The 12246-nt window shown below is 37.6% G+C and overlaps 1 protein-coding gene across 20 annotated transcripts in view; it reads left to right on the top strand.

Moving 5' to 3' along the window:
- PARD3 (par-3 family cell polarity regulator) overlaps nt 1-12246 on the top strand; it is a 561862-nt gene that overhangs the window by 286774 nt on the left and 262842 nt on the right. The window lies entirely within an intron of this gene.

The raw sequence follows: 12246 nt of genomic DNA, 5'->3' as shown, positions 1-12246 counted from the left end.
TTTTTTTTTTTAACTAACACAGTTTTTCAGAAGCTTTCATGACCTCCTCATAGTGGTTAACAGCTTATGCTCCTAAACCCTGAAAAACCATGGTCACTTTGATTTGACTCTTTGACTCTTAAAAATTGTCTTATTTGTAAAATAGTGGATGGTGTTCTCTTTGGGACTTGAAAGATGACAGTGGTACCCCTGGTAAAGCCAGGTTACAGAAACATGAACATAGGGGAGTTTTGTTGGTAATCATCTGATATGCTGGGTTTTAGTGACATGTGTGGACAAGATGGATATTAGAAGTTAAGTTGGGTCCAGATTTGCACAGGTATTCAAATATATATTATGCAAAGGCAACACTGGTGATGGAGAAAGGGGATCAAATCTGTCACATTGGTTCAGACAACAAATTTCTTTAACCATTAAAGTCCACCGAAAATGGATTTGCGATGAGAAAGCTCTATTAAGAGATAAGAAATAATGTCTTAAATCCATGCTGTTGCAGCGGAGATAAAAAAGAATAAATTTGACAGGTAGGAAGGAGGAAGAATCTTTTGGTCTTGGTAATGATCAAGGTGTGATTTTCTCTGGTTCAGATATTAAAAATTGCTGACAGTAATTTCAGTAGAACAAAGGGTCAGGCACCAGATTTCTAGGGGGTTGGGAATAGTGGGTCTTCCCAGGTGGTGCCAGTGGTAAAGAGCCCGTCTGCCAATGCAGGAGACAGAAGAGACACAAGTTTGATCCCTGGGTCAGGAAGATCCCTTAGAGGAGGGCACGGCAACCCACTCCAGTATTCTTGCCTGGAGAATCCCATGGACAGAGGAGCATGGTGGGCTACAGTCCAGAGGGTTGCAAAGAGTCGGACACAACTGAAGTGACTTAGCACGCCTGCACGAGGAGTAGTAGGGGGTATAAAACATGAAAAACAAGAGAAAAAGAGGAAGGCGTTTTGCTTTTTTCAATGATGGGGGGAGTGGTTGCCTAGTTGCCTGTTGGTATGAAGAAGTCATTGCTCATTGGGATAGAGCTGTGCACTCAAAATTTAAAGAGAACCTTGATTACCTTGCATTAATAAGCCAGCTTTCATCAGGCTTCATATTTGATTAGTTCCTCCTGGAGTCTTCCAAAGGCCCTCTGGTTTCTCCTAACCTGAATGGTTTTGTGTTACTGGAATTTATCTTGTTGTCTATTTCTTCCAACAGATTGCTATGGAAATATTAAATAACACTGGGCTTGATTCTTATCTCAAGGGATTCTGACTCTTAAAATTTCTGTTCATGCTAAGGAACTTTTTGTTTGGTAGAAAATATGATATGACTGGTGATTTTGTTTTTTCTTGTTTACCCTCTGCATGCTTTGCTCTACGTAATGAGATGATGGAACTGTTTATCATCAAAATTTATAGCTTCTTTCTTATATTGTTTTTCTGTTAGGTAAGAGGCTAATGTGTACAAATTAAAATATTGATTTTTTTTTTTTTTACTGTAGTTTAGCAAAAACATTTAGCAAAAAAATTTTAGTAACCAAGTGATTATAAGGCAGTGGCCCTAAAGGCAAACTTGTGTACTATAGATTGGAATGTAATTGATGAGTGAATCTGGCAATGCCTGTCTTTGATTTCAATATTTTACTAATGTGAGTACTGTTTACAGAGAAATGTTTGCTGTTGGATAAGTATGTTACTTGTTACACTAGTGAAAAGTGCTAGAAACAATCTACTGTTGTCCATTTATGGAGGAGTATCTATATCAATTATTTTATATTTGTACTGAGGGATACTCTTAAAAGCCATTAAAAGAATTGAGGTAAAAGTATTGAAAGATTTCCCAAACGTGTCTTTAAATGAAAAGAACAAGTTTCACAGGGTATATATTATATGTTTCACTTCACATAAAAATTATACCTGAGTATATGGGCATCTCATGCATATGTTAAGTATAGAGAGGAAATTGGAGAGATATTTTCCAAATTGCAGGTGTGATTCTAAATTGCAATTGTGAATCATTCTAAAGAGAAAACTTGGACTAGGAGTGTAGTGATGACATGGGACCTCCATGTTTTATTCTCTATACTTTAGCACCAGCTAATCTTTTATGAGATGATTTGATGATGGGGAAATACTCCCTATAACATTAAAAGAAATTACTAAGGAGACATACTTCCAACACTGAGGTGGGTTGGTTTCCCCTGCTTCTGATGTTTCTTTGTATTACTTCTATTCTTCCCTCAACATCCAACATCTTCTTTAACATTTACTTTATGATCTGTTTTAAATTAATATTTAAAATTATTCTATTGTTTTTTATATTCAATTTTATAAATGTGTAATATCTTTCATTAAAAAGTTTAATGCAAGATTGGAGTCACTTGCCCTGTGAAAAGTGGCACATGACTGGATATATGTCCTCGTGTTTTGTGCCCTAATGTGAAGGCTCAGTTCAGTTCAGTTCAGTCGCTCAGTCGTGTCTGACTCTTTGCGACCCCATGAATCGCAGCACGCCAGGCCTCCCTGTCCATCACCAACTCCTGGAGCTTGTTTAAACTCATGTCCATAGAGTTGGTGATGCCATCCAACTATCTCATCCTCTGTCATTCCCTTCTCCTCCCACCTTCAATCTTTCCCAGCAACAGGGTCTTTTCCAATGAATCAGTTCTTCGCATCAGGTGGCCAAAGTACTGGAGTTTCAGCTTCAGCATCAGTCCTTCCAATGAACACCCAGGACTGATCTCCTTTAGGATGGACTGGTTGGATCTCCTTGCAGTCCAAGGGACTCTCAAGAGTCTTCTCCAACACCACAGTTCAAAAGCATCAATTCTTCAGCGCTCAGCTTTCTTTATAGTCCAACTCTCACATCCATACATGACTACTGGAAAAACCATAGCTTTGACTAGATGAACCTTTGTTGGCAAAGTAATGTCTGTGCTTTTTAATAAGCTGTGTAGGTTGGTAATAACTTTCCTTCCAAAGAACAAATTTCTTTTAATTTCATGGCTGCAGTCACCATCTGCAGTGATTTTGGAGACCCAAAAATAAAGTCTGCCACCGCTTCCATTGTTTCCCCATCTATTTGCTATGAAGTGATGGGGCTGAATGCCATGATCTTAGTTTTCTGAATATTGAGCTTTAAGCCAACTTTTTCGCTCTCATCTTTCACTTTCATCAAGAGGCTTTTCAGTTCCTCTTCACTCTCTGCCATAAGGGTGGTGTCATCTGCATATCTGAGGTTATTGATATTTCTCCCAGCAATCTCGATTCCAGCTTGTGCTTCATACAGCCCAGTGTTTCCCATGATGTACTCTGCATATAAGTTAAATAAGCAGGGTGACAATATACAGCCTTGATGTACTCCTTTTCCTATTTGGAACCGGTCTGTTGTTCCATGTCCAGTTCTAACTGTTGCTTCCTGACCTGCATACAGATTTCTCAGGAGGCAGATCAGGTAGTCTGGTATTCCCATCTCCTTCAGAATTTTCCACAGTTTATTGTGATCCACATAGTCAAAGGCTTTGGCATAGTCGATAAAACAGAAGTAGATGTTTTTCTGGAATTCTCTTGCTTTTTCGATGATCCAGTGGATGTTGGCAATTTGATCTCTGGTTCCTCTGCCTTTTCTAAATCCAGCTTGAACATCTGGAAGTTCATGGTTCACGTACTGTTGAAGCCTGGCTTGGAGAATTTTGAGCATTACTTTGCTAGCGTGTGAGATGAGTGCAACTGTGTGGTAGTTTGAGCATTCTTTGGCATTGCCTTTCTTAGGGATTGTAGTGAAAACTGACCTTTTCCAGTCCTGTGGCCATTGCTGAGTTTTAAAAATTTGCAGGCATATTGAGTGCAGCACTTTCACAGCATCATCTTTTAGGATTTGAAATACCTCAAGTGGAATTCCATCACCTCCACTAGCTTTGTTTCTAGTGATGCTTCCTAAGTCCCAGTTAACTTCACGTTCCAGGTTGTCTGGCTGTAGGTGAGTGATCACACCATCGTGATTATCTGGGTTGTGAAGATCTTTTTTGTATAGTTCTTTTTTGTACAATAAACACTAGTAGATTAAAGATTTCTAATCAGATTAATTTTCTGAAGAATTGTAATCATGGATTTTTAAATGGACCATGAATTTATTTGCTCTCATTTATGAAGCACAAGATTAAGTCTCATATAATAGCAGTCACTTCCTATTTCCATCAGGAATGTGGAGAGTGTCCAAAATAAAGAATGGATAATCACCAACCATAATTACTGTCTTGAAGAGTTTCATTATAAACTTCTAAAAATTTACTTTTTAAATCTCAAAAATTATCACCCACCATCTAGCTTGTAGAATTATGTTTTTTTGGAATTAGTACATTCAAATCTTTGAAAATATGCAATTATGAAATGAATTTACTTTATAGGCTTAAGAACAACCTTTATAAATATGCTTTTAATAAAGAGAAATTGGATTTATTCTTTAAAATTTTATTTTAGACTTGCCTAACTACTTTCCATCCACATTCTCTGAAACCAAACCTTGTCTTTTCTAGTTTGGTCATGGGTCATTTCCCTCTATGAAAACTTTTATAAAATCACATTACAATCTGTTAAAACAAGGGTATTTTTAGTTGTACTGTTGGGGAAAGCACCTGTGAAATCTTTGACTAAATTTCTAATCTTTTGTAATTTAAGCTTAACCTCTCTCTCTTTCTTTTTACTTTTTTTTTTTTTGTTTTTTGAGGGAGAGAGTTTAAAATATCAGCAAAGGTGAGCAGAAGTACATGCATTTGGTAATTGAAAAGCATTATGATGTATACTCTTGCCATTTTCTTAGAAAAATTTCTCCAAATTAAAACTAAACCTAGCCAATTGCACTCCATTTTCTATTTTGGAAAGCAATTTATTATCCTCAAGTCACCTTCCAGGTTTAAAAATAAAACATATATAAGATAGACAACAAATGTTTGCAATTAGTGAATTTAGGTGAAGAGTCTGTTGAGTGTATTTATTCAATTTTCTGTAGGTTGGACATTTCCCCCCAGTATTTGGGGGGAAAGCAAGTTGCCTGTAATCCAAATTTTTTGCATTTTCTTTAAAATAACAGTCAACTCTTTCCTATCTGAATGTGGTCCTTGCGGCTCAGGAAGTGAAAAGTATTTCAGCCTCAGACTAAGGCCTTGATTTAAGAAATGTTGGATCACAGAACTCAGGTTCCATTTCATCTGCAGCCGCCTCTGTTTATAATTTCCCTGTCCTCATTGTCCTCAACAATGGATGAGGAGGTGGATGTTGGTAGACTGGGTCAGGCTATGTTTTCATTCTCATGGTGCACTTAGTTTGTTACCTTTTTTTTTGAGGACTTTATTGGATTTGTTACAATATGCTGTTTTCTTTCTTTCTTTTTTTAAATGTTTTGTGGTTTTGGCTGCAAGGCATGTGCAATCTTAGCTCCTCAACAAGGGATCAGACCCACACTCCCTGCGTTGGAAAGCCAGGTCTTAACCACTGGACCAGGGAAGTCCCTAGGTTGTCACTTTAGCAATCCAGAGTGGTCCAGGACTGGGCTCGCGGGTAGGACCCTGGAGACAGGAGCTGAGTTGGATGGTGCTAGTTTGCAAAGATGCCCCTGAGGCCCTCTGACCTGGCTCAGCAGTAGCTGACTGGTGAATAGCAAGTAGGGGTGATTGTGGGTGTTCCTTCCTTCCCTGCCTGTAGGGTCTCTTTGCATTTCACCCTGAGGTGCTGGGAACCTGGGTTTGGGCCCTGTACAGGTCACCTGTCTTGCTCTGTAGGAGCTTGCCTTTGAGTCTGGGAGATTACCATGTGGACTGATGGCTATATAAGGAAGGATGGGTTACTTAATCACTCTGAGCTACAATTCTCTGTAGAACAGAAACAGTATGTGTAGAGGGTCTGGCACATTTGTGGAGATGTTGAATATTATCACAACTCTCAATAAAGTGTTTTCTCTCTTCCTACCCATCTTTATCCTCTGAGGGAAGTACTCTATATATAAAGGTCTTTTCAGTGTTTGTCTAAAATATCTATAAGATAAAATAAATGTTTTGTTCAAAATGTGTGCATTTAATAGGTATAATTATTAAACCCTAAAAGTAATGTTATGCTCAAGGCCACAACTTTTTAGTTACTTTGCTGAAGGGAAGAATTGGGGTGAACTATAACTTGTGTTTTGTACCCCAAGTCAGACCCTCCAAGGTGATTCCTTTCTCTAGGCTAACTTAGATGCCACAGAGGTACCAGATGCACTTTGGTGTCGAATCTCTTTCTAACTGGATTTTTAGGAAATCAAATTACCATTTCAGATAAGAATTGCCCTTTGCTGTCAGAGTGGTGGTGGTAGTTGTTAGAAATTCATTGGCTGATCATCCACATGGTTCCTGACTTAGGAATGTTCGGTTTGCATTCATCAGAAACTTATTTCGAATTTTGAATTTGGATCTAGTCATGTACCATCACATTCTTTCTTGTGATGCTGGGTGGTGGCAGTGATTCACAGCTCCCAGTCAGTGTGTGATCAGGAGGGTAAACAATCAGTACACCAACAAACATCTGTTCTTCCCTTTCAATACAGTGTTCAATAAATTACATGAGATAGCCAACACTTTATTATAAAATAGGCTCTGTGTTAGATAATTTTGCCTAACTGTCGGCTAATGTGTTTGGAGCACCTGTAGATCAGGCTCGGCTAAGCTGTGATAGTCAGTAGATTAGGAGTGTTAGATGCATTTTGGACTTAACAATATTTTTGACTCACTATGGGTTTGTTGGGACCTAACTCCATCATAGGAGATCTATAATTCATCTGTTAGTTGGTTCAAATGATAAACATCTGATAGATGAATAGCCCTGTTAGGATATGAAACTAAGCAGTAATCTGGCCAAGTATGATTAGGTGTTAAACATGATGCTGGCATTTGTATATTATTAATATCTGTTATTAATCTGCTAAGACCTCTTTTTTTCACTCATCCCAGGCCCACCTGGGTAATCATAGCTGGCTCTTACCCGAAGGTCATATGTCTTCCAAACTGTTCAGTGACATGATATTGGTGGTTTGCAATCTGCCATGGGGGAAGTATTTGTATTGGCAAACATTACAAGTAATATCTTTTTCCTGTTTAACAATTGTTTTTTTTTTGGAGAGCCTGCTCTAGCACACTCCTAGTCATGTCACGTCTTCATGGCACTTTCTAACTTTTTGGAACTCTCTCTGCTTTGAGAGCCCGTCATTGTATCGAACTTTTCTGTAACCTGGATGATCAGACTTCTCTTTAGCCCAAATGAGTTTCTGCGCATCAGTGTCTGCCCGCACCTTCTCTGCTGAAGCCCTGCAAAGAGCTGAGCTTAGGATGGTTCAGGTCCATCTCCCTGTGCTTTCTTAGTGACCTTGCTGTGATGGAAACCCCAGGACTGACCTGAGGAGAGTGAAAGTCGCTCAGTCACGTCTGACTCTTTGCAACCCCATGGCCTATACAGTCCATGGAATTCTCCAGGCCAGAATACTGGAGTAGGTAGCCTTTCCCTCCTCCAGGGGATCTTCCCAACCCAGGTCTCCTGTATTGAGGGTGGATTCTTCACCAGCTGAGCCACAAGGGAAGCCCAAGAATACTGGAGTGGGTAGCCTATCCTTCTCTGGTGGATCTCTCTGACCCAGGAATCAAACTGGGGTCTTCTGTAATACTGGTGGATCCTTTACCAGCTGAGCTATCAGGGAAGCCCATGAGGATGCGATGTGAAACTGACCCTTTCAAACTTGCAGACCTATCAGAAAAGCCAGGCAGGGTGCCAAGTATTCTTTAGGGTGTCAAGGATTAAGTGCCTTGAGAAGACACCTGCTCCTTAGATGTGTGCAGGACAGTATATGTGTTTCTATTTTTAACATACATTTGTACGTTGATGGTATCTCTTTAGACTGTTAGAAGTGAGTTCTGTGATTGCAGGTCTCTTTGACTTCCTCAAGCGTGTTTGACTCAACTATATAACTTTCATATCTTCACTAGTAATAGTGTCTGTTTAATGATTCTTTTAAGAAGTTGGAATTTTATCAATATCTGATTGCTACCCTCAAGAATATGTACAGGCACAAAAACCACCTGCAGTTCTGTTTTGACCAGGAATTCTCATGTGGAGATGATTTTCAGAATGATGGAGAATAGAGACTAAGACCAGTGTGGCCTGAGGAGGCTGGGTTTCACATTTAATGCCCAAGGGAGAAGGGAAAGACACTTCAGGAAGGAGGGATCTGGCCACTAGGGCTCACAGAGAGGCAAGAATCAGGATGAAAGGGCTGTGAGACTTATTTTAGAAATTGCAGAATGACAGATTCAGGGTTTTGAATAGGAAATAGTATTTGGTATTCTAGATTTAAAGGTAATCTGAATCACAAAGGCTGAGCTGACTTTACAGGGAAAGTGTGAAAGGTTTCTGAAGGTGTTTCCCTTGTATTGTCTCTATCTGAAGATACTGTTGTTCACAAGTTGTTCACAAGGGTGGAATAAGTCCTTACTCTGGGTCGTGATACTAAAGATAGCTGTTGAGGTTTTTAAAAATACATGGATTGTCTAATACCTTAAATTTTGTTTCAGTTTGTTATCAGTTACAAAGTCTATTTTCTACTGAATCACAGTACTTGCTGGGTAAAACTTTTTAAGAGAGGAGGCTAACTTTTTTAGCAGCCTAATTCAACCTGTCTGTCTTCTGGGGAACAAGTAGCAGACAACTCTATCTTCTTTTATCTCAACATTTGGGAGTAAATATTTCAAGAGTCAAACAGTTTCTATCCCCATGAATGGCCTAAAATCTTAAATATTTCAAGACTTTTATTTTTGTAACTGAAAGTAACTAGGTGTCTGTTATGTTTCCTATTAATATTTTAATTTGTGCTATCACTGCTGCAATCATTTTTTACTGAAAATTGTATAAAATGAGCCTCTTGCTCTGAAGGCCTCTTTCTGGTAAATATTGATAAGACAGTCTTTGATATAAAATGAGCTCAAGTTTTTTAGACCATGTGCAAATCACAAATTCTGGTTTTAATTATATCTCAAGGGAACAACCTGAGGAAACCAAAAGAACTGACATAATTGGATCAAATTGTGTAATCAAAAGCAAATGATGTGGTTATTAATCCTAATGAAATGATTTCCCAGCATTTAATTCATTTCTCTGATTCCAGAAATTTTAGTAATAAGTGTGTTGAAAAGGGTATTCTGAGCAGGTACTCTTCCTGAATAGTCCTTTTCTCCAGACTGTTTTTGGTTGAAATATTTCTGAAGGTTAAACCTTAGAACAGAGAGTCTATTCTATATATGAAGTCACATGCTATACATGAAGGTTTAGTCCTATTTTATTTATGTAGAAGGCAGTATTCCAAGCATTTTATGTTAACTTATCCTCATAGATTACCAGTAGATAGTATTATATTATTCTTCTCAGTTTATAAAATGAGTCAAATAAATCAGAGAAGTTACATCATTTGTCAAAACCATTCTGCATGGAGATTCCATTTTTAACCACAAGGCTAATGTACTCAGCTGGTAAAGAATCCGCCTGCAATGCAGAAGACCCCAGTTTGATTCCTGGGTCGGGAAGACCCCCTGAAGAAGGGAAGGCTACCCACCGCAGTATTCTGGCCTGGAGAATTCCATGGACTGTATAGGTCATGGGGTTGCAAAAAGTCAGACACGACTGAGTGACTTTCACTTTCACTAAGGTGCCAAAACAAACATAATATGTTTAATAGTTTAAATTAACGTATTTGTTTAACATCTTAATTTTTGTTTGGTATTTGCATCCCATTCCAAGCATTAGGGCAATGTAGCAATGCACAGCTAATTAGCTTTATTAATGTTAACCTCTGCATTTATTATAAACTTTTGAACCATGATCTAAAATTGAGCATTCAGACCATGCATCTTGTGTTAAACATATAATAGGTTTTGTTTTGTTTGAGAATACGATTTCTTGATCCCCAGGAAAGCTAGCTTTTGCGTCACTGACTTTAACTAGGAAATTGAGGAATTTTTTGTTTTGGAAAGCTACTTTCTCTAAGCCATTTCAAGTAAGTTAATGACTGTGTTTCATATGTGAATTATAAGACTGCATTGGAAAGTAATAAACCAGTACAAATAGATTGAGTGGATTTTGTTATGGGACCCATGTGTTGTTCTTTACTTTTTTCTTAACAATTTAAAATAATGAGGTGTAGAACTTTGAGGACTACACAAATTTTTAAATAAGCCCTTAAAAATTAATAATGGTGAAATATGTATTTATCATCAAGGAAAAAGGATTAAATAAATACATGTTAGTCCCCATTGAAAGCAATATGAGGTTTTTATGGACCACAAAGCGCAGTGATGAACTTGTCTTGTAGGGACTCTTTACTCTTTACTCTTTTTTGGATTTCTTTTTTAAACTGAAATTTCTTCTAATTTATTTGATATGGCATCTTACCAATCTTCTTTTTTTAAACTTTTCTACCATTCAGATACTACACCAAAATGATTAAGAAAAAAACAACTGTCTGCTGGAACTGATTCAATACGATATACATTCAGTGTCAATGCCCAGTTCCATCTTTTTACTTCCCAATAATATTCTAATTTTCTTTCTAGATCCTTAATTCTTTGTAGAGTCACTTTTCAAAGGAGTTATAAAGTAGCAATATCACATAATAAAAAGCAATTTATGAAAGTTTTGTAACGTTTTTCAAAACTAAAAATACCTTTGATTTCTAAAAGATTTTATGTTCATTGTAAAAGTACTTAATGTTATAAAGACAGTAAAAATCACTGCCATTCAGTTGTAATAACTGGTAAGATTTCCTGATGCTCATTGTTTATATGTATATGTATGTGCTGTTTGCTCAGTTGTGTCTGACTGACTGTGACCCCGTGGACTATAGAATCCCACCCACCAGGCTCCTTTGTCCATGGAATTTCCCAGGCAAGAATACTGGAGTAGGTTGCCATTTCCTTCTCCAGGGGATCTTCCTAACCCAGGGATTAAACCCAGGTATCCTGTATCAGCAGTCAGATTCTTTAACGCTGCACCACCTGGGAAACCATTATTTACATGTTTCTCCTAAAATGATGAGATGGTTGGATGGCATCATTGACTCAAAGGACAGGAGTTTGAACAAACTCCAGGAGATAGTGAAGAGCAGGGAAGCCTGGCATGCTGCAGTCCATGGGGTCAGAGGGAGTTGGACATAACTGAGCTACTGAACAACAGCCTAAAATGAAAATTCATAGACAAAAATATTTTAGCAGTAATTCTCAGTCTATATGAAAGTACATTTATTATATGTTCAGAGTTTAATATTTGTTACAACATGATTATTATATTTTCTCACAGACCCTGGCCCTGACTTACTAGTTGGCGAGGGTCACATCCAGTACTGAATTGTGCTTGGCTCCTCTTCTCTGGGTTATAAAGAGTGAAACTGAAGAAGCATAGGCCATAAGACTGTTCTCAAAATCACAGGGCTGCTGCTGCAGAGAAATCTGCAATCTTTTTTAGGCCTAATTTCTTCATAATAAAAATTCCTGCCTTGTTGTGAGGATTAAATGAAAGATTGTGTAGGCAGTTTGTTGTGTGTTATAGATGTTTCATAAAATTAGTTCTTTCTCTTTTCCCTAAAAATTTTGCTTTAATAGGTAGGATGCTTTGCATGTAGTGATAGCCATGAATCTACTCCAGCAAGCTCTTGAGACGGAGAATGTTGTATTTCTTTAATTTGGATTAATGTACTGGGTGGATCCATTACATGTCTAGTTATAATTTCATGTAGAGCATTCAGTAAACTTTATTAAAGAATACTTTGCATGTCAGCAACACAGCTCTGTTATCCAAGTTACGTTGTGCTCAAAGATTTGTGAACTTATCACATGGTTACATTGCTCAGTTATAATTGAAAAAAGACTTGCAGAAACTTAATTCACAAAAAAGATCCCATCTGTTTTGTTTACTGAAATATATATAAGGGTTGTATTGTTGACTAAATTGAGGTTGCATTAAGGAATAGAGAAGTGTGTTCTTTAGTAATTGGCACATCGGAAGTCCTCAGTATATGCTAGCAATTATCACTTTTTGTTAATTAAAATTTATAAAATTTTAAATTCATAAGTGCCCTGCCTTTCGAAGAAGTGATTTGTCCTTATGTGTAGCAAGAAATATTTGTTTAGACTTTTTATTTTTTACTGATTTAAGTAAAAGTTTACTTAAACTAAAGAGCCTTTTAATGAATGGGAAGATTG

Source organism: Cervus canadensis, chromosome 10, assembly GCF_019320065.1.
Source record: "Cervus canadensis isolate Bull #8, Minnesota chromosome 10, ASM1932006v1, whole genome shotgun sequence".
Classification (NCBI taxonomy): Eukaryota; Metazoa; Chordata; class Mammalia; order Artiodactyla; family Cervidae; genus Cervus; species Cervus canadensis.
The sequence above is the reverse complement of the archived record's forward strand: the minus strand, read 5'-3'. Positions and strand labels throughout refer to the sequence as shown.